The sequence below is a fragment of the Leopardus geoffroyi genome, chromosome A3 (genome assembly GCF_018350155.1).
Source record: "Leopardus geoffroyi isolate Oge1 chromosome A3, O.geoffroyi_Oge1_pat1.0, whole genome shotgun sequence".
Lineage (NCBI taxonomy): Eukaryota > Metazoa > Chordata > Mammalia > Carnivora > Felidae > Leopardus > Leopardus geoffroyi.
The window spans coordinates 133,384,593-133,411,360 of record NC_059336.1 but is presented as its reverse complement, the minus strand read 5'-3'; the positions used below and the strand labels follow the sequence as shown (position 1 = coordinate 133,411,360).

The 26,768-nt window shown below is 55.2% G+C and overlaps 2 long non-coding RNA genes across 4 annotated transcripts; one reads left to right on the top strand and one right to left on the bottom strand.

Annotated features, from left to right (window-relative positions):
• Positions 1-10,205: 10,205 nt before the first annotated feature.
• Positions 10,206-26,497, bottom strand: LOC123581614. 2 transcript variants are annotated; one of them, XR_006703861.1, is made up of 5 exons: positions 26,111-26,497; positions 25,299-25,517; positions 24,872-25,074; positions 21,216-21,338; positions 10,206-11,266 (listed from the first exon to the last, which is right to left on the bottom strand). It is a non-coding gene; the product is annotated as an uncharacterized LOC123581614 (long non-coding RNA). The 2 variants fall into 2 exon arrangements; XR_006703862.1 differs by lacking the exons at positions 10,206-11,266; positions 21,216-21,338 and adding an exon at positions 20,440-21,176.
• Positions 16,493-23,474, top strand: LOC123581615. Of its 2 annotated transcripts, XR_006703863.1 has the most exons (4): positions 16,493-16,872; positions 16,957-18,263; positions 22,565-22,738; positions 23,004-23,474. It is a non-coding gene; the product is annotated as an uncharacterized LOC123581615 (long non-coding RNA). The 2 variants fall into 2 exon arrangements; XR_006703864.1 differs by having other exon boundaries at positions 22,565-23,474.
• Positions 26,498-26,768: the final 271 nt, after the last annotated feature.

Here is a 26,768-nt window from a genome sequence, read left to right as displayed (position 1 = left end):
AGTGGCAGGGCCAGTCTGAGCAGAGCCTGTGGTGGGTCCCCAATGAATTCAACTGGACAGACGTGTATCGAATGCCTACCACGTGCCATGTGCAGGGGACACCAACAGGCAAAAGCGGCAGTGGCAGCTTGGGTCCTCCATGGGGCGCAAAACACAAAGAACAGCGACCTCCTGCTGCGTCTCCCTTGAATGCGTCCTCATGACAAGCCAGGAGGTTTTTAGGGTTACCCCCATTTTACAGGTGAGACAACTGAGGTTCAGAGAGAATAAAGAGCTGTCCCAAGTAAATGACTCCCCCAGGTTCAAAGTCACCCTGGGTAAGGGTGGAACTGGGATTCAGTTTCCCCCCTGGCAGGCCCTACGTCCCTGCTCCACTGCTCCTCCCATCCTCACAGTCCCAATGTCCCCGATTTCCCGTGGGAAGGATCCTGCCCAGCAATCTGGGCCCTTCTGCCTGCATGAGGGGGCTCTCCTGGCTGCTGGTCCCTAGGCTGGCCCGGCCTATGCTCTTACCCCGCCCACCCACCCACCCACCCTCCTCCACCTGCCCCATTCCCACCTCCTTTAGTGACCCCGCCAGGACGGCCAGCGCCCGGAGTCCGGGGATGTGGGCAGATGGCAGGTGGTCACAGAGTCTGGCAGAGACAATACCTACATCCTGGGCCGCCACTTGTGAGTTTGGGCGAAGTCACTTCACCTCTTTGATGGTCTGATAGTCAAGAGGGTTGACAGTTCCTCGGTCCACGTACGGGAGGCGCAGGGCACCACGGGCTGTACCCTTGGCCCGTCAGTGCCCCGTGTGAACAACCAGGCGTTCGGTCTGTGCTTCCTGACGGGGCCATCTGTCCTCTGTTTCTGCGCAGGGGAAGGTGGAGGCCAGCCTGGCAGGACAGTGGGTAGAGGCTGGGCCTTGTCAGCAGAGAGACCAGGGTTCAGACCCTGTCCCTGCCACTCCTTAGCTGTGTGCCCTTGGGAAAGCCACCGGACCTCTCTGAGCTTCTACCAGCAGGTGTGTTTTTTTCCCGCCTTGTTCCTCCCTGGCCTGAGACCTTGCACTTTTCCAGATGCCCCTCCCTGGCTTCTGTCAAGGGAAGCCCGTGAGGCCCCCTGGCCCCGGGGTCCTGGGGAGGAAAAAGGGGGAGAAGCCCAGGCCCCTGTCTGAGGCAAGGTGGGGCTGGCAGGTGGCAGAGTGACACCAGCCTGGGCCGGGGGTGGGAGCCCTGCTGTTTCCCCTTTCTGAGGATGACCAGGCTTGACTCCTCAGTGCTGATGGCCTGGGGCTGGGGCGCCCCTTCCTGCCCAGACTGAGCCTGACTCAGTCTGATACGGCTTTGGATAGGGTGGCTTTGAGAAACCCAGCGAAAGGCCACAGGGGGAGAAGGGCTGACTCTGGGCTCAGTGGCACCGGGAGAGGCGGGGGTGGTGTGGGAGGAGAGGGCATCGCACAGGCAGACATCGATGGGGATTTCTGTGGAAATGTTTGCTCTGGCAGAAAAAAAATCTGTTACCGTGGCAACCCAACGTCTTCTTTACCAAGCCAAGTCCCTCGGTGGGAGAATAATCTCAGAGATGCCAGGAATGCGTAAAATTTAGGGGACTTCCTGGGCACAGGCCCTGGGGCAACCAACAGCCGCCCCCTTACATCCCTTCAAATACTCGTTCACTTACTTCTTCACTCCACAACCACTTGCTGGGCTATACCAGCCACCGTGCTGGGTCCTGAGGATGCGGAAATTCATCAAGGAGGTCGCAGCCTGCCGGAAAGACAGGGTGTAAATGACGATGATCCGCAGACTAAACTTTCACAAGGAGATGTAGGCACAGATGGAGAGTGGGAAGGCTTCCTGGAGGAGGTGACCTTTTTGCTGGTCTGGGGCCGGGATAGCACGGCAGGCAGAGGAAACAGCAAGGGCAGAGGCAGAGGGAAGGGGCACGTCAGCTCCGGGACGTCACGGTTGTGTCAGGAGGTAGATGGGTCTGAGGCCCCTGTGGTGCAGGGGGGACCTCGGGCAAGCGGCTTGGCTACTCGGCACCCAATTTCTTTGGCTGTGAAATGGAGATCGTTGCATTATCCGCCGTGCGGGGTGGTTGGAGGACAAATCAGTTGGAATGTGCAAACCACTGGGCAGGGCCTGGCACGTAGTGATAGAATTATTAACAATCGCTGGTCTCCTGCCCGCACCTGAGCCGCTCAGGGAAGGTAGGAGCAGGAGGGAGAGTCTGACCCTTGAGGGCAAAGCATGTGGGATGAAGACAAATGGGGCAGAGAGAGCAGAGGCCGAGGGGCCCTGGGAGGCCCCTCCAGCACCCGGGAGCCACGGAGACCATCCAGTCCAGCCCCCTGCCTGGTCCCCACCCACTCTGCAGATGAGAACACCGAGGTCCAGACCTGCCAGGGCACACGGCAAATTAGTGGCAGTGTGCTGGTGGGGTTGGTGTCCATGGAAAAGGAGGCTTTATATCTGGCCTGAGTAAATAATTTATTTCTGGATTTTTAATAATTGAAAAGCCTCTATTTCACTGGTGCCTCATCAAAAATAGAAGCTTTCTTCTTTTTTTGATTCCAGATTTCTTTGAAAAGTAGCATGTGGGAGCAGGGGCCGGGGCCAGGGCCTTTGAAAGGTTTTGTGGCAGCAGACCCCCCCCCCCAACCCCGACAGTCCCCTGAGCCCCAAGCCTCTGGCTGGAGAAAAGGCAAGTGACCCTCACTTTGAGCCTCCTCCCTCCCCTGGCTTTGCTCAGTCCTTGCCTGTCCCCGGAATGGCTGGGTGAGAGGACCAAGGGCTCAGGACTGCTGGACAGGAGCCCTGGGTGCAGTGGAGGGAGGTGATTGATGGTCGGTGTGCACTGTCCCCCCACATCTGCCAGCCCCCCTTTCCCCATGGGCCCACGGGGGTCATGACACCCTCCTCTCGGATTTACGGGGAGAGTCCTCCTGTCCGTGTCCGCAGCCGTCTTGTCTCTGTCCAGACCTGACACGCACTATGCCCACAACCTACAAGAACGTTTGTCCCTCAAGGACAGGCCTCAGGCCAAAGGCACAGACGCATGTGGCCGAGAGGCACAAGAGAGGGAGAGCAGTGCTGCCCTCTGTCTCCTGGGGCGCTCCTGTGACTTCCCACCCGGCTCCCTAAAACTCCACCAGCCAGGGGCTCTCCTCTCTCCCCCACCCCGGCCCCACGTGGCCCTTGGCCCCCTGACAAAGCCACAGCTCAGGAAGGACCCGTGTCTTTTCCGGAGGAAGCCGGCCAAGGAGATGTCTCAGCACACAGCCCTCGGAGAAACCAGACAGACAACCTCACGGGGCTCTCAGCTACTGCCACGTGCGCTTTCCCTGCTTGGTCAACAGACCTTTCGGGTCCTGGTCCCCTCCCCGGAGCTTACCCAGAGGGTACCCAGAGCTCAAGGTGTCGCCCCCAAGCCAGACCGCCCCCACATGCGCCCCGCCCACTTCAGTGCCCCGCAGCTCCCTTGCAGAAGGTCGTCACGCCCTACGCCTTTGGCCCTGAACCCATCAGGCTGTGCAGGGCATTTGGGCTCCCACTTCTTGGCCTGTTAGGCTGCTAAGGGTCTGTTGGTAACAATAACCCCTAACACAGCAAACCCCTGGGGAGCTGTCTTAAGGCGATTTCTATCAAATTAACCCCCCACCCCACCCCACCCCAAATAATCCTGGGAGGTGAATGGTATTATTAAATAATTTGTATGAGGCCGCTGAGCTAGGAAGTGACAGAACCAGGGCAGAAATTGAGGTCTGTGTCCCCACCTGAACTCCACCCCCTTCCCACTCTCTCCTGGCCTCCTTTATCCAGTTGGATCCACACAGCCCTCGGGAGGGGTTGTTACCCCCCCCTTTATAGATAAAGAAGCCTAGCAAAGTGAGATTTGTGCTCAAGGTTCTGGAGCAAACGCTTTGGCCTCCGTGAGGGCTTAGCGGTCAGTCGCCAGGGGGCAAGGCGCGGTCAACCTTATCTGTACCCAGAGAAACCACCGCTAGGGCAATCAGCCTGGCCCCGAGAATGTTTCCCCAACCAAGAATACCTCCATGCTATGTTTAGCTTCTCTGGGTTAAAAAAAAAAAAAAAAAAATCTCCCCTGAAAATGAGGTCAGGTTGTAAGTTAGCCTGAGTTTTCCTCCCTGGGACAGATGGCAGTGTGGGAACCCACTGCTGGCCCCAGCAGGGCAATTCCATATAGAGACGTTGTGTATTGGCCCAAACGTAAACGTGGGGTTTAGGTAAGAGGAAGAGGGACGTCTTTTCCAAGGTATTTAGGGGGTGCCCCTCTGCAGGGTGGGGGTGGGGGGCAGGGTGGCATGACAGGAGAGTCAGGGATGGACACCACCGGCTGGAGACCCGAGCGAATTCAGTCAGCACTGTGCCTCTGGTCTCAGCCCCCGGGAGCTCAGAGGGGGAGCTCGGATCCCCAACCTCGTGACTCCGGGCAGCGACTTTCTCTCTCAAACCTGGGTTCCCTCATCCGAGAAAATGGAGATAACTGATCCTGCCCTTTCGCGGGGTGACTGGAGTCATCAGCGGTGTCTGATGTGTCAGGACGACTCACCCCCCCCCCCCGGTGACATGCACGGAAGTGTCAGCTTCGGGCGAGGCCACTAGTGTAGGTAGCATGGAGACGAAAGGACTACAGAGAGCATTTTGTTTACAAACGGGGACTCTGAGGTCCAGCGAGGGAACGGTGCTTGCCCAGCAGATGGGTCAGCACAAGTAGGGGCTCCCAGACCAGCCGCCCGCCCGGGCTGGCTGAGTGACGCTTCCTCTGGGCCGGGGGAGCCTCTGTACGGCGGAGATGCCCTTGAGCTCACTCCCTGGGAGAAAGTCACTTTCAGCAGGTTTGGAGACACATCTTGCTGACAGTTGCTTTGACAAGGACAGGCCGGACGCAGCCCCGAGTCCCTAAGGAGACACACAAGCAGGAACAGAAGATTGCTTCTTTTTTTTTTTTTTTAAATTTTTTTTTTCAATGTTTATTTATTTTTGGGACAGAGAGAGACAGAGCATGAACGGGGGAGGGGCAGAGAGAGAGGGAGACACAGAATCGGAAACAGGCTCCAGGCTCTGAGCCATCAGCCCAGAGCCTGACGCGGGGCTCGAACTCCCGGACCGCAAGATCGTGACCTGGCTGAAGTCGGACGCTTAACCGACTGCGCCACCCAGGCGCCCCTGGAAGATTGCTTCTATCTCCCCAAGGAGCCTGGCAGGGTTTCGGGTGGATCTCGCACCCCAAAGGTGGATCCCTCTTTACCCAGAGGTCAGCCACACCATCTTGTCCCCCAGGCCTTGGCCAAGGATGTCCCGTCAGCTGGTTCTCCTTACCTACTCCCCTGCCTGGGGAAGTCCTACCCACCCTTGAGCCCGCCCATGGCCGCCTGCTCCAGGAAGCCTGCCCCGACTGCCCAGCTGGAAGCAGTTATGCTCTCCTCTCCCTACCATGAAGCATGGAGCCGTAGGAAGAGTGAGACCCGGCTGTGCAAACCTGGCTTCGCCTCTCACACCACCTCTAACTAACAGTGAAACTGTGGGCAAGTCACTTGGCCTTTCTGGGTCTGTTTCCTTATCTATAAATTAAGGATGATCATACTTACTCTTGCGGTTGCTTGGGTGGGGGGGGGGGCATTAAATTCATATATTGAAACGCGTTTGAGCACCTAGTAAGTGCCAGGCTTGATTTTAGACATTTAGGATACAGTGGTGAATAAGACAAAGTCTTCATGGAATTGACATTCTAGCAGGGGAGACACTGAACAGAAGAACGAAGCATAAATAATAATGACAAGAGTAGGGTAGGAGCATAGAAAGTTGTCCATGGGGGTAGTGTGCACTCTCTTAGACATAGTGGGCACTTAATAAATGCTGGATCAGTGGATCATGGATGGATGAATGGATGGATGGAAGGAAGGATGGAAGGATGGAAGGAAGGAAGGAAAGGAGGAAGGAAGGAAGGAAGGAAGGAAGGAAGGAAGGAAGGAAGGAAGGAAGGAAAAATGGAAGGATAGATGGATAATTGGATGGCTAGAGGGATAGATGGATGGATACAGGAAGGGTGGATGGATGATGGATGGATGGATGAATGGATGGAAAGATGGAAGGAAGGAAGGAAGGAAAAATGGAAGGATAGATGGATAATTGGATGGATAGAAGGATAGATGGTTGAATGGATGATGGATGGATTGAGGAGGGGTGAATGGATGATGGGTGGGTGGGTAAATGGGTGAATGGATGATGGATGGATGGATGGATAGATGGATGGATGGATGGAAAGATGGATGGATAGATGGATGCTAGATCATGTTTTCCCCACCTTTCATAACTAATGAAAGCCCATTTAATCTCCTTCTTAGAGGTGCTCTTGAACCTCTGAGACTGGCTCAGGAAGGGCCAGGAGAGACCTCTGGAGTAGAGGCAGGCCTGGCTGTCCTTCCATGCTGACTCCTTCTCCCATTACCATCTCTGAGTGGCCCCGCCTTCGGGGAGACTCCTGTACACATGGAGAGCCAGAGGGCCTGGAGGGGCAGAGAGGGCCATACACAGCCCTGGAAAGAGCCACTGGCAGCAGATAGCAAGTGTGCTGGGCACTATGCCAAGGGCTTTTCCTGCTTCCATGAATGGACCTCACAACAACCTGGTGAGGGGGCCTCATTCCCAGAATTTGATACTATGAGGGGAGCTGAGGGGAGAGGAGGAAGACCGACTCATGGGACCCTGGGCCATCAGAGCCGGCAGGACTTTTCAGAGTCCCCTGATCCTGCCTTCTTGTTCCTACATGGAGAAATGGAGGCTCAGAGAGGGAGAGGACTGGCCTGGGGTCACTCAGGAAGTCAGAGATGACAATGGGGTCACTGTGGGCAAGGCATCTTTCCACATCAGACACTGTTGATCTCCACGTGAGTCCCAGCCCAGTTTACCTGCGGGAGACCCAGTTCTGTCCAACATGTCTTTAGCTGTACCCCACCCTTAACCCTGCCCCCTAACATCCCCCTACATTCCCTCTGACCTAAATCACAGGCCACCCTGCTCGTCTCCCATGTCCGAAGGCCTATGGTCAACTGGGGTGATGATGGATGTCAAAGGGTAACTCCGGCTTGTGGCTTAAGAACAGTCAGGACCCCACCCGCCCCAGGTGCTGTTCTCTGAACGGCTCCTACTGGGAATCACAATCCCAGGAGTGCCTTGCAGGTGGTAGACGTGGGCAGAATGGATACTGTGCCTGGGGTCCAGCAGCACTTCTCAGCGCCCCCTGTAGGTGGGGCTCTGCGTCATTCCATCCTATTCCTGGGCCTTCCCAACATGCTTTAGCCCCATCTCAGCCACTCAGCAGGGAGGTGAGGGGCCCTCCCATCGACCCCTGTCTGACTAAATAGAAAAAGACAAAACCCACAAACCCAGCCTCCTACCGACTCCCAAGAGAAGTCCCAGGCCAGGGGCTGGCAGGAGCCCAATGGGCTGACTCAGCACGGCATGAATCAGAGAATGTTGGAAGTGCTGACTGGGAGGTTCCTCTAGATCACAGAGCTCTAGAGACACGGGCGTTTCATATCACAGAATCATGGAATCGTGAATCCTCGGAATTACTGAATCAGAGGCTCCAGGGATCGCTTGGACAAAGGAGCTCAGGGCGAGAGAACGGCCGGGCACACGCCACAGCTCAGGGAAGAGTTGCATCTGTCCCTGCCTCCTCCGCACGGATGTCTCTGAATTCCAGCCAACGTTCGGAGGCCTGGAAGTCCACAGTAGCCCTGCTTGGCTTCCCCATCAGCCTCAGGCAACTTCTAGTCCATGCTGCCCACCGTCCGCTGACCTTCCCGCTCATAGCCACGGAGATTGCCCCTCTTGCTAGGAAACCACGACAGGCTCATTCTTGTCAAGAGAATAAGTCTGCAAGCCGGAGCTTGGCTGCCGAGGCCCTCCTGACACCCAGCTCACCCTGTCCTATGGCCCTGACTTCCCCAGATGCACTCTGGGGATCATAAACAAAAACGGAGCACACCGCCTAGTACGTACTTATTGTTTGCTATGGACGACGCCCACGGCGGTCCCGGGACGGTTGGTGTTCTTCTGGGGTGGCTCAGACCTCCCAGACAGAGTGGCCAGGAGGGAGGAAATAGAAAGTCCTGGCCTCTCTGGGCCCAGCCAGATACCAGGCCAGCTTTCCTTCTGCTGTGTTCCATTAGCAAAGCAGTCCTGGAGCGTGCCCAGACTCAAGGCAAAGAGTCACAGACCTCACTCCTCGATGGAGAGAACGTCAGAGAATGTAGGGCCATCACTAACACGCCACAGACGCAGGCTGCCTCGGAAACGGGACTTGGCCTCCCAGCAGCTGGGGCTGGAGTACAGCTGCCTTGAGAGGCAGGGCTGGAGGGTCTACGCAGGTAGGCACACTTCATTACGTGCTCTTGTGCTGGAAAGTTCTCCGGTAATTCCGGTGCATTTCCACTTGCTCCTTCGGGGCCCGTGGACTTCACTCTAGATCTTAGACCCCGGAGGACCCACATGAGAACATCTGTCGAGTTCCCAGTTCTCAGCGGGGGCTCGAGGGGTCAAGGCCATTATCTCTGATAGAAGCACCGTGGCACCTCTACCACCTCAGGGGAGGCCTGAGCACAGACTCTCCAGAGCTCTCCATCCTTCGGGGCTCTTGGCTGCAAAACCAGAGACCAACCCCACCTGTCTGCAGCAAACCAGGGATCTGCTGCTGCTATTCAAGGCTGTAGAGGTCTCGCAGAGTAGACGGGAAGTTGACGGACTGAGGCAGGAATCCAGGGAGCCCCGGTGAGATTGGCCAGAAGCAGCGGCAGCCTGGCCAGACCCTGCTGCTGTCCCATCCTGGTCTCCTCCTCCGGGCCCCAGCGTGGCCACTGCCTCCACTGACGGCAGAGTCAGGGCCTGGCAGCCAGAGGCAGGGGACGGGGACTTCTGTGTCCACGGTGGGAGGCTGGGGACCAGCACTCTGCAGGGGGAGAGATGACAAAAAGCCCCAGAGAGGACATCTGTCTACTGCCGGTCCCTAACTCAATGTGGTGGGATGAGAAATAGCTCTTTAGCGACCAGTTCTGGAAGAATGGGTAGAATTTTTCCAGGAAAAGTGGGGAAAAGGTGCTCTGACAGAACAGTCCTTGTAAAATGGCAGGAGTGAGCCCTCTGAATCGCCCACAGGAGGGGGCTTGATGGGATCTGAAATGTGGCTTTGGACTTGCCAACCTCTGCCTCCAGAAGCTCCTCTCTTAACTCGGAGCAAGGCCGCCGGCAGGGGACACGCTGTCTGAACTGCATCTTTAAAGGCACAGAAGAGTCATCCAGGCAGACGCGGCGGCTGTAGGTCAGGGGAAGGCGGTTCAGTGCCCGGCGAGTGTTGTGTGCAAACGGGGGGCCCAGATGGCAGACGGGTGACCAGCCGCAGCTCCCACCCTTGGGGCACAGCGGGGTCCACAGCCGGGAGACTTACTTCCCTGCTGATTTCAACATGTCCCCCGGGAGCGGGTACCTTCGCGGGTCTGTTGCCTGCCCCCAACCCCCAGAGGTGTCCCCGCTGCCCACAGGTCAGAGTGGGGTGGCGTGGGGGTGGGGATGCCCAGCCCACCTCCCTGTTCCAGGAGGAGGAGACGGGGAGTTGAGGCCGGGAGAACTCTGTGCAGCAGAACTCGGGCAGCCAGCTGGCTGCCTTTAGTCTCCCCATATATGCTGGCTCCTCCCCGACAGACGCCCCGCTTTGCTCGACATGTAAGTACTCAGGTTTCATCACTTCTTTGGGGCTTCATTTTCCCATGGAGCTCCCCAGTACCTACAGAGATCTGTGTGCACCTCCAATGAATCCTTCTAGGTCAATTTATTCTATTTTATATTTTATTTATTTATTTATTTATTTATTTATTTATTTATTTTTGGGACAGAGAGAGACAGAGCATGAACGGGGGAGGGGCAGAGAGAGAGGGAGACACAGAATCGGAAACAGGCTCCAGGCTCCGAGCCATCAGCCCAGAGCCCGACGCGGGGCTCGAACTCACGGACCGCGAGATCGTGACCTGGCTGAAGTCGGACGCTTAACCGACTGCGCCACCCAGGCGCCCCTATATTTTATTTATTTTTGAGAGAGACACAGAGAGAGAGAGAGAGAGAGAGACAGAATGAGCAGGGGAGGGGCAGAGAGAGAGAGGGAGGCAGAGGATCCAAAGCAGGCTCTGCGACGACAGCAGACAGCCCGATGCGGGACTTGAACTCACACACCGTGAGATCATGACCTGAGCCGAAGTCGGATGCTGAACCAACCGACTGAGCTGCCCAGGTGCACCTCCTTCAAGATCAATTTCATTTCCGGATCCGGCTGAAGACCTAAGAGGGGAGAGGTAAAATCTCGCCCCCACAACGAGGGCAGAGCCCAACCGCAGGGGCTGTCGAAGGCACCTGCGAAAGTCCAGAAGGGGCCTCGGGACCGGGACAGACCCCAGGCGCTGACTGAGCTGGGAGAGGACAGACTTCGTGGCCTCCAGGCTCAGACCTCACGCAGGGACAGGCAGGTGCGGGACGCCAGCCCCACCCAGCCTATTTCACTCGGTTCCCTGCAGACGTCAGATTTCCAGCATCTGGCTGACGGCTGGCAGACAAGGGAGCCAGGAGAATGGAGAAGGTATCTCAGGCAGCCCCAGAATGCATCTCCGCGGCTAATAAAGTCTGTGAACAGGCCTGCGCCCAGCCACCAGGACGACGGTTCCCGCCAGGCGCTGCCGTCCGCGAGCCAGATCTGCGGAAAGGCCAATCCCCTAAAAGGCAGCCAGCTCGAGTCCTACACCGCCAGGAAATGGTGTGGACTTTGCGCAAATCAGCGACCCTGCTGAGCTTTCATTTCCTCATCCGTATAAGGAAGTGGAGTGGGGTTTTCCTCCTGGGTCCGCGAACAGCCCAGTTTTAGGCTCTCCGTCTAATACTGCTGTTAAAAACAAGCGATTTCTTCCAATGGCGAAATTCTCCCCATTACGTCCTTATAGACCATGAAAAGAAAAATCAGTCAGGCGAGCACGGAAATCCTGTTTCTTGGGCAGATTTCCTCTGGGTTAAAAATAAGCAGATCTTAGCGGAAGACAGCCCGCACGCCGGGGCTGGGGGCCCTTGCTGCTTTGCCCTTCGCATGGGATGGCAGTTCTGGCAGGAAAGGACACGCCGGGCCCCGGGGGAGACCGTATTCCTGTTAACCACTGTTGCCAAGGACACATCAGGTCGCGCTGCAAACAGGTCGAAAAAGCTGGCTCTTAGTTACCCTGGAAATCACCGGGAAGCTGATGAAATTTTCTTCGAATCACAGGTGGGAGCTGAGAAGGCTGCTTCTTCCCCGCGGGCAGCACACGGCTCAAATGCAGACAGGAAACGAACGAGCCGGGTGCTCAGCTCTGCGCTGCCACGCACGCGGCGGTGGGAAATCGCTGTCTCTCTGTTTCCCCGGGTGCAACATGGAGGGATGGAGGCATCCGTGGAAAAGCCCCTCAGAAGGCACTGGGAGTGTGAGGGTGACTCTCCTCCATTTTCCCTCGCCCAGGGGAAACACTTTTATTTTCGCTGCATGAAATCTAGAAGCACCGAAGCAGCCAAGGGTACCCTACGTGGAATGACGCAAGTGAAGAGAAAATCAAAACCAAGAAACTAATGATGGTAAAGTGTTAATTCCCTTAAGTTAGTCTGCGAATTTACAGCTAAACCATTAACACTATTAACAGGTTCGGCTGGGGGTGTCATCGGGTTTTGCGGGGGGGGGGGGCGCGTTGCATTGCTTTTGACACTAATCAGTATCGGGCACCTGGGTGGCTCAGTTGGTTAAACGTCCAACTCTTGATCTCAGCTTGGGTCTTGATCTCAGGGTTGGGAGTTTGGGCCCCGCGCGGGGCTCTGCACTGGGCATGAAGCCTACTTAAAAACGAACAAAAAACTAATCAGAATCTATGAAGGCAGCTATTTACTTCTGTGCAATTCTTCTAACAGTTCAGAGCGTATCATATGGTGTTTATTATTTCACACATTTTCATCTGGGCACGTCCAAGTTCCATTATGGTTTAAGTAATAGTGGGCCTTTTCTTTCTTTCTTTCTTTCTTTCTTTCTTTCTTTCTTTCTTTCTTTCTTTCTCTTTCTTTTTCTCTTTCTTTCTTTCTCTCTCTCTCTCTCTCTCTTTCTTTCTTTCTTTCTTTCTTTCTTTCTTTCTTTCTTTCTTTCTTTTAGAGGTGATAAAAGCTTATTGGATACAAGGGAGCAGTGAGCAGGACAGCAAAGGGGAGGCAGTTTGCCAGAACTTTTGTTTCAATCAAAATACAATCCTTACCCTATCCAATTCTAGAGTCCAATGAAGTAGAGATATCGTATTCATAATAATTATATTAAATCATCTCTATTTGAAGAGTGCTATCTTAGGAAGTACAATTCTATTGGACCTCAGCAAAAGCAAATGTAGCATCAATTAGATAGCAGCTCTGGGGGCACCTGGGTGGCTCAGTCAGTTGAGCGTCCAGCTTCGGCTCAGGTCATGATCTCACAGTTTGTGGGTTCGAGCCCCCCATCGGGCTCTGTGCCGACGGCTCAGAGCCTGGAGCCTGCTCTGGATTCTGTGTCTCCCTGTCTCTCTGCTCCTCCCCCTGCTCATGCTCTCTCTCTCTCTCCTTCAAAAATAAATAAAAAACATTTAAAAAAATTAAATAGCAGCAGTTAAACTAAAAATATTGGCGCGCCTGGGTGGCTCAGTCAGTTGAGCATCCAACTCTTGATTTTGGCTCAGGTCATGATCCCAGGGTCATGGGATCGAGCCCCGTTTGGGGCTGAAGCCTGCTTAGGATTCTTTCCCTCTCTCTCTCTTTCTCCCTCTGCCCCTCTCCCCTGCTAGTGAGCTCTCTTTCTCTCTCTAAAATTTAAAAATGCAAAAAAAATAGGAGCACCTGGGTGGCTCAGTTGGTTGAGCATCCGACTTTGGCTCAGGTCATGATCTTGTGGTTGACGAGTTTGAGTCCCCCATTGGGCTCTGTGCTCACAGCTCAGAGTCTGGAGTCTGCTTCAGATTCTGTATCTCTCTCTGCCCCCCACACCCCCCGCCCTGGCTCGTGCTCTGTCTCTCTCTCAAAAATAAATAAAACATTAAAAAAATTAAAATAAAAAAACAACTAAAAATACTCATCAAAATTACTCTTAAGAGAGAAATGGGGCAGGGGTGCCTGGGTGGCTCAGTCAGTTAAGGGTCAGATTGTTGATTTTGGCTCAGGTCATGATCTCAAAATTTGTAAGATTGAGTGCTGCTGTCAGCATGGAGCCTGCTTGGGATTCTCTCTCCCTCTCTCTCTGCACCCCTCTCAAAAGAATTAAATGTTTGGGGTGTCTGGGTGGCTCAGTGGGTTAAGCTCCTGACTTCGGCTCAGGTCATGATCTCATGGTTCCTGAGTTTGAGCCCCGTGTCGGGCTCTGTGCTGACAGCTCAGAGCCTGGAGCCTGCTTTGGACTCTGTGTGTGTGTCTCTCTCTATTCCTCCTCCCCTGCTCTCACTCTCTCTCTCTCTTTCAAAAATAAATAAACATTAAAAAAATGTTTTAAATTAAAAATTTTTTAAGTTATTTTGAGAGAGAGAGGGAGAGAGAGAAATGGGGCAAGTGTTGTGCTGTGTGGACGTGTGGGGCTTGGTGCTGTGGGTGGCACCCAGGTGTGGCCTGGGTCCCTGAGCCCTCGTGGTTCAGCCAGCCTCCTCCCCTGGGGATGTGAGGAGCCCCAGAACCCCTGGTCCCTTGGCCTCTGTCCTGGGCTGAGTGGGGGCCAGAGGCCACTTGGGAAAAGCTGGACCTTAACTCTGCCTCCATCAGCTTGCATTTGTGGGACCGTCTCCACTTACCCGCTGAGCCCTCTCTCTAGGGAGGGGCCGCTGTGCACTTTTCTGGAGCTTTCTCCTCTTTCGAAACAACAGGCTTTGATAGAAGGAGGTGGTTCTTTCCAGGTCTCCCTCTAGGTCTTTGTTCATCTTCCTGTCTGAGTCCCCCTTGTGAGTGGTGCTGATGTTTCCACGCAGGACGAGAAGTTTCTCCTCCATTTCTGAGCAGTATGTTCCCTCCTCGATTACGGTTCTGCGAAGCTCCGTGACGCGTTCTTAGTGAAGCCCAGGCAGGATTTGAAATCTCGGCTGTGGGATTTCCAACTGCAAATATGCTCACTCGGTGTGGAGACTTTTCATGGAGCTGTAAGTAAGCGCTTTGTTCTGAGAACTTACCCTGTGCTCCGTTTTCCTCCTCTGAGCCTTTGGGAGGAAGCGCTCAAGCTGACTGCGTCGATGAGTTTCTGCAAACCAACTTCGGGCCGAAGGTTCTGGTCTCCTTTACCCAATTCACTGTCTCGTGTGGTTCCGGGTTGACAGCATTCCAAAGCGAACAGGAAAACATGTCCTCAGCCTGCGTCCCCTCAGAGAGCCTGTCTCCAGGGGTCATCTGCAGCTCTCTGAGTCCTCTCTTCCCGAACCCTCTCCGGCCATCCCATGGCTTTCCTAAAGATGAGTGTTCTCACCCAAACCTCCAATATTTGCCTCCTACGTTGTTCTACCTTCTTTGGAGAGGTTTTAGGATGCTTTTGACGTCTGGCAGTTGGGACGGGACGGATTTCAATGCATTTCAAGGCAGCTAGGATCAGTCCCTGGAGCAAAGGCTCAGGGGCTCACTTTTCTGTCCCCCCCCCCCCCCAAAAGGTGACTGCGTCAAGTTAAGAAGTGTGTCTGTTGGCATCTTGCTGCCGAGCACAGAGTATGTGGCTTCAGGGGCCTGGGGCAGGCTCCGGACGGCCAGTCCCCCTGAACCTCACCAGGTTTCAACTTGGGCAGAGAAACTCCTGCCTGGTTCTTTCCCCTCCTTCAAGTATGTTGGCTCTTTTGCTATAAAATCCATTCTAGCGATGCACCCCAGAAACTCCCGGGGAAGCCCAGAGTCTCGGGGCCTGTCTCAAGTTTTTGAAGAAAACCAGCAGAACACGGCACAGTGGCTCCAGGACCCTCGGGAAGCGATTTGGGGGCTGTCATCGGGCCCTCCTCGGCTCCAAAGGGCCCCGCGGCTTTGTCTGTGTTTGCCGCGTCCTCTCAGCCACAACCGACCGCAAGGAACCCTGAGGGATATTCTACCTCTGACCCAGAAAGTGCCCAAAGCAGGACAGACCCCTGGTGGGCCAAGGGAGGGGAGACCAGGTTCTACGAGACAGGGCCCTCCGCCTTTGTCCTGGTCACCGCCCAGAGCCCGCACTGTGTCTGGTGTGTGCGGGCTGGGCAGGGCCTGCTTCGGCTCAGCCTCTTCTAGCCCCAGCTGGCTCTCCGGGAAACCGATGGACCCCAGCGGGGCCACACCAAGTCCCCTGTGCTGCTGGAGAGCACGCCAGGGGGAGTGGCGTGTGCGCTGCAGGGAGGACAGAGGGACCACATCCCCTCCTGAGGCTCCTCCTGAGTGAGAGCTTCTGTCTGGAGCTGGAAGCCCAACCTGCCCACCAAGGCCACGGGGCCTCCTTCCCTGCAGGCCCTTCCCTCGTTCACGCCCGCTACCTCCTCCGGGCAGGGGCAGAGGGTCTCCCCCGTGGGATTCACTCACGACCCGCCTTCCACTCAGAGGAAGTCAGGAGGAATTCATCCAAATGGGCAAATGCAATACTTCAGGAATGTTCCACGGAGCCGGTTTGCCCTATTCAGGCCAAACGTTCCTGGACAAGGGTCCCGGGGGGGGTGACCCGTGGCCAGGTTACTTCGCCCACGGGCCTGCATCTTGAGCTCACTGCCCGGCCCCCACGGATGCCCAGTGGCCTCAGAAATGTGCCTCCGTGGGGCTCTGCCAGGAAGCAAGTCCTTCTCCCACAGGACGAGCCACCCTCAATGCTTCAGAAGCACCTGTTTCCTCTGTGGCAGGCTCAGGCCTCGCACCTTCTTGTCCGTCACCATGAGCCACTGTCCAAAGTGCCTTTACCCGTGGCTGGAGATCCCCAAGCGGATATGGGGCTGGATGGTGGGACCAGACCTGGAGGGCAGGGGGTGAGGGGGCCAAATGCCTGATGGGGAGCGGCGGGGGCGGGGTGGGGGGGAGCCTCCTCTCCCTGCACCTCACCCGCTCCCCCCCATCCCCACCCGAGACCCAGCCCTCCACGGGGCAGCAGTGCGTTAACGGTTTCACATCAGGCTTCTGCTTAAGATTTTATCCAAACAAGTGTCCCTTCAGCCATGAAAACCGGTCACCACTGAACAGTTCACTCAAGCTTAGTTAAAACGGCACATCCCGGGGCGCCTGGGTGGCGTAGTCGGTTAAGCGTCCGACTTCAGCCAGGTCACGATCTCGCGGTCCGTGAGTTCGAGCCCCGCGTCGGGCTCTGGGCTGATGGCTCAGAGCCTGGAGCCTGTTTCCGATTCTGTGTCTCCGTCTCTCTCTGCCCCTCCCCCGTTCATGCTCTGTCTCTCTCTGTCCCAAAAATAAAATAAAACGTTGAAAAAAAAAAAATTTAAAAACGGCACATCCCATTTATATTGTCTCACAATAAAAGATCTGATCAGTTGCCGGGTCAGATCATCTCCAAGTCCCCGTCATCTGAGCCGTGACCTCTGCCCTGTCTGCTCTGCCGTGCTCCTTCCCCAGTCCTCCCAGAGGCCCCGCGCTCTGCTGAGCCCTTTGGAGCGACGCAGGGTTCTGTGGGAAGGCCAAAGTCCTGGGCACCTGGCGAGGACCTCAGCCCACAGTGGAAACATCGGTGGGGAGACGGGGGAAGGGGGACGTTGTTGCCAAAAACTAGAGAGCAGCCCTTCTCCTATTTCTTGTCTCCGCACACACCAAACAGGACAGACGTCAAAGGAACACATACGCACGCAGGTTAAATTCGAATACTTACATGAATGTGGTGACAAGGAGTTTTTAACATCATTTCAGGGACTGGTATCATAATGTCCCTTGGCAGGGGGGAAGGACTGTCTTTGCTGAGGAGAGAGGACCTCCTCTCAAGGGACCCCTAGGCCCCAGGATGTTGTTCTGAGTAGGACAAAGGGGAGATCTGAGATTTTCGATTCTAAAACAGGAGAGGGGAGCCCCCTGAGGTGGGGGAGGGAAGAGAGGGGAGCCCCCTGAGGTGGAGGAAGGGTGAATAGAGGAGACACAGAAGCCAGAAGGTAGAAGGGCCTGGGTGGTGAGGGGAAGGGCTCCCCACACGAGCTGTCTCAGCTGCTCAGGAAGCCTCACCAGGGAGAAGCACAGAGGAGGGTTGAGACTCACTATGAGGGGCAGGAGGGGCCCTGAGGCTCCTGGAAATTGGGGTGACTCGGGCAGGACCATTTGCTGGGGAGCCCGGAGGATGTGCCCCCATGCTTCCGGGGACCGGGAGGTCCACTCGGCATCCGGATCACACCTCAACCAAAGGTGGGGTCCTGGTGCCCTTGGCTTGGCAAGGAGGATAGGACATCTGCTGCCCCCGCCGGCCCCGCCTGATTTCTGATGCACAAGCTCTGGGGTGGGAGTGAGGGCCCTTCCCCAAGAGGGGAAATCCTGCCCCACCCTGAGACCCCCTGGATGGCTCTGTTGTTTCCGGAGGGAAAACGAGGGGACTAGTGGGAAACGGGGTTTTCCCAGGCCCTTCCGGGCTTCCTCTTCGAAAACAAACCGCCAGACCTGCACAGCTGCGGCCGGACCCCGAATAACCTCGCCACAAAGGCTGGCAGGCCTCCCAGTTAAAAATAATCTGCAGCCACTTCATCGGGACAGAGCCAAGGGGCCCCCACCCAGAGAAGGCTTCCCTGCCCCCTGGTGTCTATAGGGGCCGTTGGAAGTCCGTGAGCCAAACAGCTACCATATGTAGGGTTCATAGTGCTAGGTGTCCCTCTCAGTTAAACCCTGCAACAGCCTTGAGGTGGGTACCATTATTATCATCTAAGTGATAATGACAAAAGAGGAGGCATATGTGCAGAGAGGGTAATCAACCAGCCCAAGGTTACACAGCAGGGGAATGGCAGAACAGGGACTCAGACTTGGAAAGCCCGGCCAAGTCTTTTGTTCCAGATGTTGCCTTTTCCTCCTCCAGAGCCAGGAAAGCAGTGAGGGGTTGAACACTGTTCCCCCATCCCCCCGGGCAAGTTGTCTCTCAGTCTTGTTCTCCTTACCGGAAAAGTCACGTAAGAGGCCGAGGAGGCGGAAGTCTAGGCCCAGAGCCGGCACAGTGCCCCTTCTGTTGTACCCTCCTGGTCAAAGCCATCACAGGCCCGTCCAGACTCGAGGGAAGAGAGACAGACTACCCGTCTCAAGGTAGGTGTAATTGTCCCCATCTTATGGATTAACAGATCGAGGTTCAGAGAGGTGAAGGGTCCAGGGACATAGAACTTGTGAGACAGACCCAAGGTTCACACCTGGGATGGTGGCCTGGTCTGTGTGGGTCTGAAGTCTGGAGTCCTCTGCCCCACCACCTTGGCAGAGTGATGGGTCAGGACTGACAGCTCACTTCAACATCTAACCCAGTGGTTCCCAGCCCGGGCTACAGACTCACCGGGGCAGTTTAAAATCACAGATTCTGGACCCTGCTCCCTGGAGTTAAGCTTTAAATGGTCTGATGTGGAGCCTGGACACTGGAAATTTTTAAAGCACTCCAGTGATTTTCATTGCAGCCAAGGGCGGAGGACACCGTTAAAACCAAACAGGTTCCCTCCCTGCTTGTGGCCTGCATGGAGAACCTTCCCCTGGACATTCCTTCCCTGACCCTGAGCATCTGGCTCCAGCCCTGCCCCTGTCCCACCCTCCAAGTCAGCGGGGAAGAGGAGACTGCCACCCGGCCAGCCAGCTTCCCCCGCACAGGGATGGAGGAGAGACGTCCTGCTCCTGTGCAGGGAGGTGCTGGGACAAGCAGCTACGACCAGAGCAAGTCCAGCCCCAGCGCTGCCGGAGGACAGGGGATACAGGTTCAAATCCCAGCTCTGCCACTAATTGGTTGAGGCTTCTTTCATCTACAAAATGGAGTTAATCATGACCACCAAGCCTACTTCACAGAGGGTTTGCAGGTCTTCAGAGAGGAAATGAATATAAAAACACCATGTGAAGAAGTGCAAGACTTTTACATGGAAAACTATAAAACATGATTTAATGACACTCAAGACCTAAATAAATGAAAAGACATCCCATGTCCATGGATCGGAAGACTAAATATTGTTACGATTGAAAGTTGTTGTAAATGAAAAGACATCCCATGTCCATGGAGTGGAAGACTAAATATTGTTACAACTGAAAATTGTTATAAGTGAAAAGGCATCCCATGTCCATGGATCGGAAGACTAAATATTGTTACGATTGAAAATTGTTATAAGTGAAAAGGCATCCCATGTCCATGGATCGGAAGACTAAATATTGTTACGATTGAAAATTGTTATAAGTGAAAAGGCATCCCATGTCCATGGATTGGAAGGCTAAATATTGTTATGATTGAAAATTGTTATAAATGAAAAGACATCCTATGTCCATGGAGTGGAAGACTAAACATTGTTACGATTGAAAATTGTTATAAGTGAAAAGACATCCCATGTCCATGGAGTGGAAGACTAAATATTGTCACGATTGAAAATTGTTAGAAATGAAAAGACATCCCATGTCCATGGAGTGGAAGACTAAATACTGTTACGATTGAAAATTGTTACAAATGAAAAGACATCCCATGTCCATGGATTGGAAGACTGAATATTGTTACAATTGAAAATTGTTAATACTGTTAATACTGTGCAAATTGATGTTCAGTTTAAACAAATTCTCATGGACGGGGGCAGAATCTAAGATGCATATTTTTTCCACATTTTAACATCCCTGAAATCAGTGAATCTTCTCATTGAGGGTATGTCACACTTTAATTGTCACAAGGCCTCTTCAGCTGGGGCCCTCCTCACAGGGTTATGATGAATAAGTCTTCTCAGACCATCCTCCCCTCTCCAGGGACTCCATGGGTCTCTCATCCTGGGGCCCACCCATCCCCTGTGCACATGCCAAGGAGAGCTGTGTGTAGGGGGAGGGGTGTGGTATGGGAGGGTTGGGCCCACTGCGTGTGTGTGTGTGTGTGCCCGCATGTGTGAGTCCTCCTGGTGGGGTGCGGTATGGTCAGGACCTGGCTCAGCCCACACCATTGTGTTTTGTCTTTTTTTTTTTTTTTTTAATTTTTAAAACGCTTTTTATTTATTTTTGAGATAGCGTGAGAGAATAAGTGGGGGAGGGGCAGAGAGAAAGGGACAGAAGATCTGAAGCAGGCTCCACACTGAAAGCAGTGAGCCTGGCGCCGGGCTTGAACTCACAAATCGTGAGATCATGACCTGAGCTGAAGTCAGCCGGCCGCTCAACCGACTGAGCCACCCAGGCGCCCCCACACCGTTGTGTTTTGGAACCGGACTCCAAGGAGGCCAAAAATTCTAAATTTGAGCCTGAACTTCTAGGTGAGGCTTATGCATCAAGGTAAGAGGCTAGAACAGAGTGTATTTAATAGTTTGTGAGTTTTTGGTTTATAACGTTTGAATGTGCAGATACAGAGCACAGGGGCTTCCAATTGCCCTGGGCCCTGACAGTGTTCGGGTAAAGTCTGCAAAACCCTGTCCTCCAAAAACACCAGGAATTGGTACAGGCCGCCCCCTTTGCTGGAATCCCCACCCCCACCCCTCCCCACCCGCTGCTCCCAGGTCGGCCTGGCCAATTCCAGTTTTCTCCTCACGTTTTGGCTCAGATTCCTGACTTCCCCCGGGGCGATTTAGGCTCACAGGGGACTTGGGGCCTGCTTCCAGCTCAGCACTCACTCGCCAGCGCGGCTGTGACCGTGCGCAGGCCTGGCTGACTGCAGGAGCCAACGCCCCGAGAGTTCCAGAGCCAGGCGCAGGTGCTGCCCCGGGGGGCTGGCATCACCCGCAGCTCCTCATCCGCCTCTGTGCAGTTGCCCAGACACGCTCACCCCGCGTCTGTAACGGGAACACGGATCAGCCAGGCTCTTGTTACAGTGCGGATTCTGAGTCTGTGGGTCTGGGGCAGGGCCTGAGAGTGTGTTTCCAACCAGCTCCCGCGTGATCTCAACGGACGGTGCCCGGCTCCGGGGCTCCAGGCTCAGTGCGGCCACGGCTCCCACAGTGTCCTCGGGTGAGACACCTCTTCCTGGGCCTCTGCCCCCATGGGCACCATCTGCCAGGACAGTGACCGAGGAAACACCTTGCAAAAGAAAGAAGGGCTGGAGTACACGGCACTCACCACGTGTCCAACGCTGTGCCACGTGCCTCTCCTGTGCCCACGTCTTTAATCCTCACGACACCCGTCGGAGGTGGTCACAGTCTTCTACCAGCATCTGATGGGGACGCTGAGGTCCCGAGACACCTGTTCAAGGTCACATGACGCTGTAAGGCCCTGTGCGGTCTGGCTCTAAAACCCAGCACTTAACCAACTTGTTACTTGGCCTCTCCAGTGTGAGGCTGGGTGAGGACAGTGAGAAGCCGTGGGACCCATCCCATGCACCCCCACGCACCCCACAACCCCTGAGGCTCCTCTGCAGAAACGGCTGAAAACCTCCCTCAGGTGTCCCCTGTGGCTCTGGGACTCTGGCTTCAGACAGACCAGTATTGCAGCACACTTCCCACCCCGGAGGGGCAGCCTAGGGCCTCCCGAGTGGGGGCTGCGTCTGGGAAAGGCCCCTACTCACAGATCTAGGGCTGTCTCATTTTTTTGTTGTTGTGTTTGTTTTCATGTTTATTTATTTTTGAGAGAGAGAGAGAGAGAGAGACAGTGTAGCAGGGAGGGCCAGAGAGAGAGGGACTGTCGGCACAGAGCCCGACGCGGGGCTCGAACTCACGAGCCACAAGATCATGCCCTGAGCCAAAGTCAGACGCTCAATCGACTGAGCCACCCAGGCGCCCCAGGACTGCCTCGTTTTAAAACAGTCCAATCACGTGACACCCCAAGCTCCTCCCCGCCAAGTCCCTTCCTCATTGTATGGTCAGGGTCTGTTTCTCCTCTGGCCTCTCCCCTAAACCATGCGCTCGCAGAAACAAGGCCATTTCCCTTTTTCTCTGATCTCCAGCTCAGGGTCTGGGGCACAGAAGGTGCTGAACTGACCTGCGTCCAGTTTCCATGAGACAGGCCAGGGGTGCAGTGGTGACGTTTCCCGATCTTGCCACCAGAGGGCAGGAGTGCACAGCAGCTGGAGCGCTGGCTGTGCCGCAGGGACAAGATGGGGCCGGAGGGGTGGATGCCTGGGAGCCCAGGGTCCAGGCCTCAGGCAAAGGGACCGAGGAAGGCCAGGTGGAGCCAGTCTGGGGCGGGGAACATCTCTGCACTTCCCCTGCCCATTCCAGCCCGAGCTCCAGAGACCTCCTTTTCTCTTCCTTCCCTCCCTGCTCCCCTGCTCCTGCCCTCCTCTCTTGACTCTCTCCAGGTTCCTGGGTCAATCTGGACTCTGTATGACTTTGGGCCACCCACCTTTCTCTCTAAGTCTTAGTTTTCCCATCTCTGAAATGGGAAAATAATGATAATACCCAGCTTTTGTGCATTTCTCTCCCTGGGGATTTGGGACCCTCAGTGCAGGGCTGTCCTTCTGTCCCCATCAGGCCTCCTGCCCCCTCGTGGATGATGCCTCAAGCCCAGGTCTGTGGTGCTGCCTGGGACCGGATGAACTGGGACCATCACTCTTCCTCTAGCCTAGAAGCTGCTGCAGCTGCTTGAGGGCATCAGCTGAGTCTGATCTGTTCATGAACGGATGAGCAGGAGAAATGAATGGATGGGTAAATGTATAAATGAGAGAAAAATTCATGAATTGTTCAGAGCATCTGCAGCAAAGGAATTTTCACACCCACTGCCTGCAGAACCTAACCCTTTCTTAAGCTTCTTGGAGCCTGGCTTCAAATGGAGTCGACTGAGGGCCTGTCCCCCTTTTGAAGCAGTGACCCTAGGGGACCTGTGGCCTTGGTCTAGGCTGTCCTGGGAAGGCTGGGGATAAGGATTTTGATAACTGTGAGGGTTTATTCTTTCATCTCCGTTCCGCTGCAGGACCAGCCAGCCAGCTCCAGAGGAAATCAGCGGCCAAAGGGTCAGCCAGAGGGGACCCTAAGATGCCCCAATCCAAACCCCAGGGAGTGGGGGCATCGTAGGGTCCCCTCTGGCTGTGACGACCCACAGTCAGACTTGCAAGCCGGGTCCAGAACCTGGGTGACTACCGAGCTCCCGTCCTCTCCTTATGCCACGCTGCCTCCTCAGAAAGGGTTTCTGGGCGGGCACGGAAATGAGATGTGTCATAACAGTGGGTTCTCGGTCCCCAGCTGAGCTCATAGCTTTGTTAGAGCCAGGCCTGTCTCTCCTGGCACTGGGGCCCACCTGTAGGGACTTGCCCGTTGCTGACCCAGATTTCCAGGCCACTCTGTCAACACCTCCAGGGCAGGGCAGAGCGTGGCTTCTCAGAGGCCCAAACAGAACCCATGACCAACATCGCAGAGACCCAATGCACCATGGGAGGACATCCACCTGTCCCAGAGGAGTCCAGTTCCACACAGGGCACAAACGACTGCCATGGGCGTCCTGGCACCTGCCTGGCTCAGCCCCTCCCCACGAGGCTGTCCTCAGGGAGCGAATGAAGAACCCTGTGTTAGGTGCCTCTCCGCGAGTAGGGAGAGGGTAGCTCATGCACAACCCAGCCACTTGGAGGCACAGAAATCTTAAGGACCCGGATGGAGAGTGCCGTGTGGGGGGGGGGGGGGGGGGGAGGGGGGAGGGCAGTTTCTTCTTTGTGACCCTTCCAGTCCCAGGCCCCCAGCTCTCCTGCCGCCCTGGGATGACTCAGAGCTTCCCCATTTCTGCTGCAACCCCCGCCCCCAACCTCAGCACCGGCCAATTCTCTCAGGATAGCTGATCTTGTTGCCACACAGCCTAGAAAATTCTGCCTCTGGCTTGGGGCTCCAGTAGCTGAGCCAGGATGAGACGTGAGTCATAGGGTTGTGTCAGAGAAGCTACCAGAGGCTGTCCGGAACCCACAGGCCTCGGAGCCACCAGAGCCACAGCCCCCGCCCCCCTCCGGCAGGGCTCTGCCCCTCTCTTCCCCTCCCTGCTGGCCTCCCTTGGGCCATGATGTCATCTGGCTTCTCTCAGTTCTTCATCAGCCTGCAGTAGTTCGAACAGCCCCACATGGTTAGTGTCTTCGAAGCAGGGTGGGCCCCAACAGTCCACGGCAGTCCCCAGTTATAAGAGCTTTGTCGGGATGGTCGAGACCATGCCTGTGATAATTCTTTTCAGATTTTGCTTGGATTACAAATGCTCCAGTTAAGATTCTTTGTAAAGAATTCTTGGGGCGCCTGGGTGGCTCAGTCGGTTGAGCGTCTGACTTCGGCTCAGGTCATGATCACGCAGTTCACGGGTTTGAGCCTTGCATCGGGCTCTGTGCTGACAGCTTGGAGCCTGCAGCCTGCTTCGGATTCTGTGTCTTCTTCTCTCTCTGCCCCTCCCCTGCTCGTGCTCTGTCTCTCTCTCTCTCTCTTTCTCAAAAATAAATAAACATTAAAAAAAAAAAAAAAGAATTCTTGAGCACCCAAACGGTCCCAGGGGGACCCCGTCTGAGAAACATTCAGACAGCAGAAGTCAGTGACTGGGAACCAGCCTGGCATCTGGTTTACTGCCAGCTGAGAAGTACTGACCCTTCTCTGAACCTCATCTCCTAACTGACGTTTCCTATAGCTCAGACACCTTTGCCTCTGTGATTCCTCTGACAGTCCCAGGCCCTGTGGCCCATCAGACCCTGGGCTTCAGTAGCTGTGCCCAGAGATGCTGCATGGCAAGCTGGCCACAGGCAGAGTCCTCTTTGAGCAAAGGCTGGGCTGTAGGCACGGGGGCAGGGGCATGCCCAGGGCTGGGGGAGGCCTCGGCCTTACCTCTGTGCTGCACAGTCCTCTCTTGTCCCCGGCGAAGTCTGTGTGGTGGTGGGCTGGGTGCAGAAAAGCTCTGCATTTCCCCGTCAAAGACAGGAAGGGAGTCTGGGCGGCACAGGGGGCTGGCCTCACAGGAGGCCTGGCCTGGGCCCGCAGGTGGATGGCCCACGTACCCGGAAGGGATGCCGGCGGGTTCTTCCCGGGTCCTGGCAGACAAGCGCTGACAGCCAGGTGCCTTCGCTGTGCCAGCCGCCCTGAAATACAGCCTCAGCTCCCTCCCCGACACCAGTTTTTTAGGAGGAGATTAGGAAAGGGGGACTCACGAGCTATAGCAACCCAGGAGGCCAAGCCCAGAGCTTTCTCCCAGAGCTTTCCTCTTTGAGCAAAGGCTGGGCTGTATAGGCATTCAGACCGGGCGTGTAGAACTCACCTGGCCAAGTGTTTCCTGGAAGAGAGGGCTGGCCCGGGCCCAGGGCTTGACCGGAGGACATCCAGGACACCTGGGCCTCCTGGCTCCCAGCCAGGCCTCTGGCCAGCTCAAACCACAGGCATCTCGAATGCCTCTGAGACTCACAGTCCACCTCTGTGAAACCTGAGAATCAGGCCATGAAATCAGTAGGCTCGGACCTCAGCAGAGAGGTGACCGCCTCTGAAAAGAGATAGGGCTGGACCTATGTGCTATCTGCCTCCATTTCCTCTTCCTAACAGCTCCCCAGCATGCAAGATCGGAGTGACCCCTCCTCCCACGGCGCGTCCCGGTGGGACCACAGCTGGCCTGCCCCTCCCCCTCCGCCCCACTGCCTGGCTAAGGGACAGGCTCGTGACTCAAGCGGGCCGGTCAACTGCTCCTCCCTAGAATTTGAATTTTGAATGAGGGACAGACACAGCAAGTGGACGTAGGGGGCCAGTCCTCTGGGGAAGCTAAGAGGCAGCTGCCGGCCCCGAGGGCGCAGACTCCGGGTCAGACCCTGCAATTCCTGCTGCAAAGTCTCTAGAACCGCCTTGGCTGTTGGCCACGCCCAAGCCTGGTTCTCTCCTCGCCTCTGAACTTAGTCTTGTTATGGGCTGAGTTGTGTTCCCCCCAATTCATGTATTTAAGTCCGAACCCCCAGTACCTCAGGATACGAGCTTATTTGGAAATGGGGTCCTGGCAGAGGACACGGGCACACAGATAGGGAGAACCCCGCATGAACAGGAAGACAGCATCTATTAACCAAGGAGAGACACCCGGAACGTACTCACCCTCACAGCCCTCGGAAGGAACCAGGACTGCTGACACCCTGACCTTGAACTTCTGGCCTCCAGAACTGAAAATGTGAGAAGAACCAGATATATTGAAGGCATCCTTCCCAAGACTGCCATATAGGAGTCCTGCCTAAGTCTCCAGGCTGCCAGCCCGCCCTGCAAATGTTGAACTTGCCAACCCCCACAGCCACCGAGGCAACTGCTTAAAATAAATCTCTCTCAGCCTCAGTCTCTGTGTCTCCGGAGAACCCAGACACCGTCTCTCACATTTCCTTCCGATAAATTAACGTTTGCTGAAGTTAACTTAAGTTTCACCTCTTGTAATCAAAAAACCCCTGATACGACAGAATGAGCGATTTTTCTCCTTTGATGGAGTTTTTTTTTAATTTTTTTTTTTAATGTTTATTTATTTTTGAGACAGAGAGAGACAGAGCATGAACGGGGGAGGGTCAGAGAGAGAGGGAGACACAGAATCCGAAACAGGCTCCAGGCTCTGAGCCGTCAGCACTGAGCCCGACGCGGGGCTCAAACCCACAGACTGTGAGATCATGACCTGAGCTGAAGTCAGACACTCAACCGACTGAACCATCCAGGCACCCCTGATGGAATTTTTTTTTAATGCTATTTTTTTTTAAAAGTGCTCATCTGTAGGGCT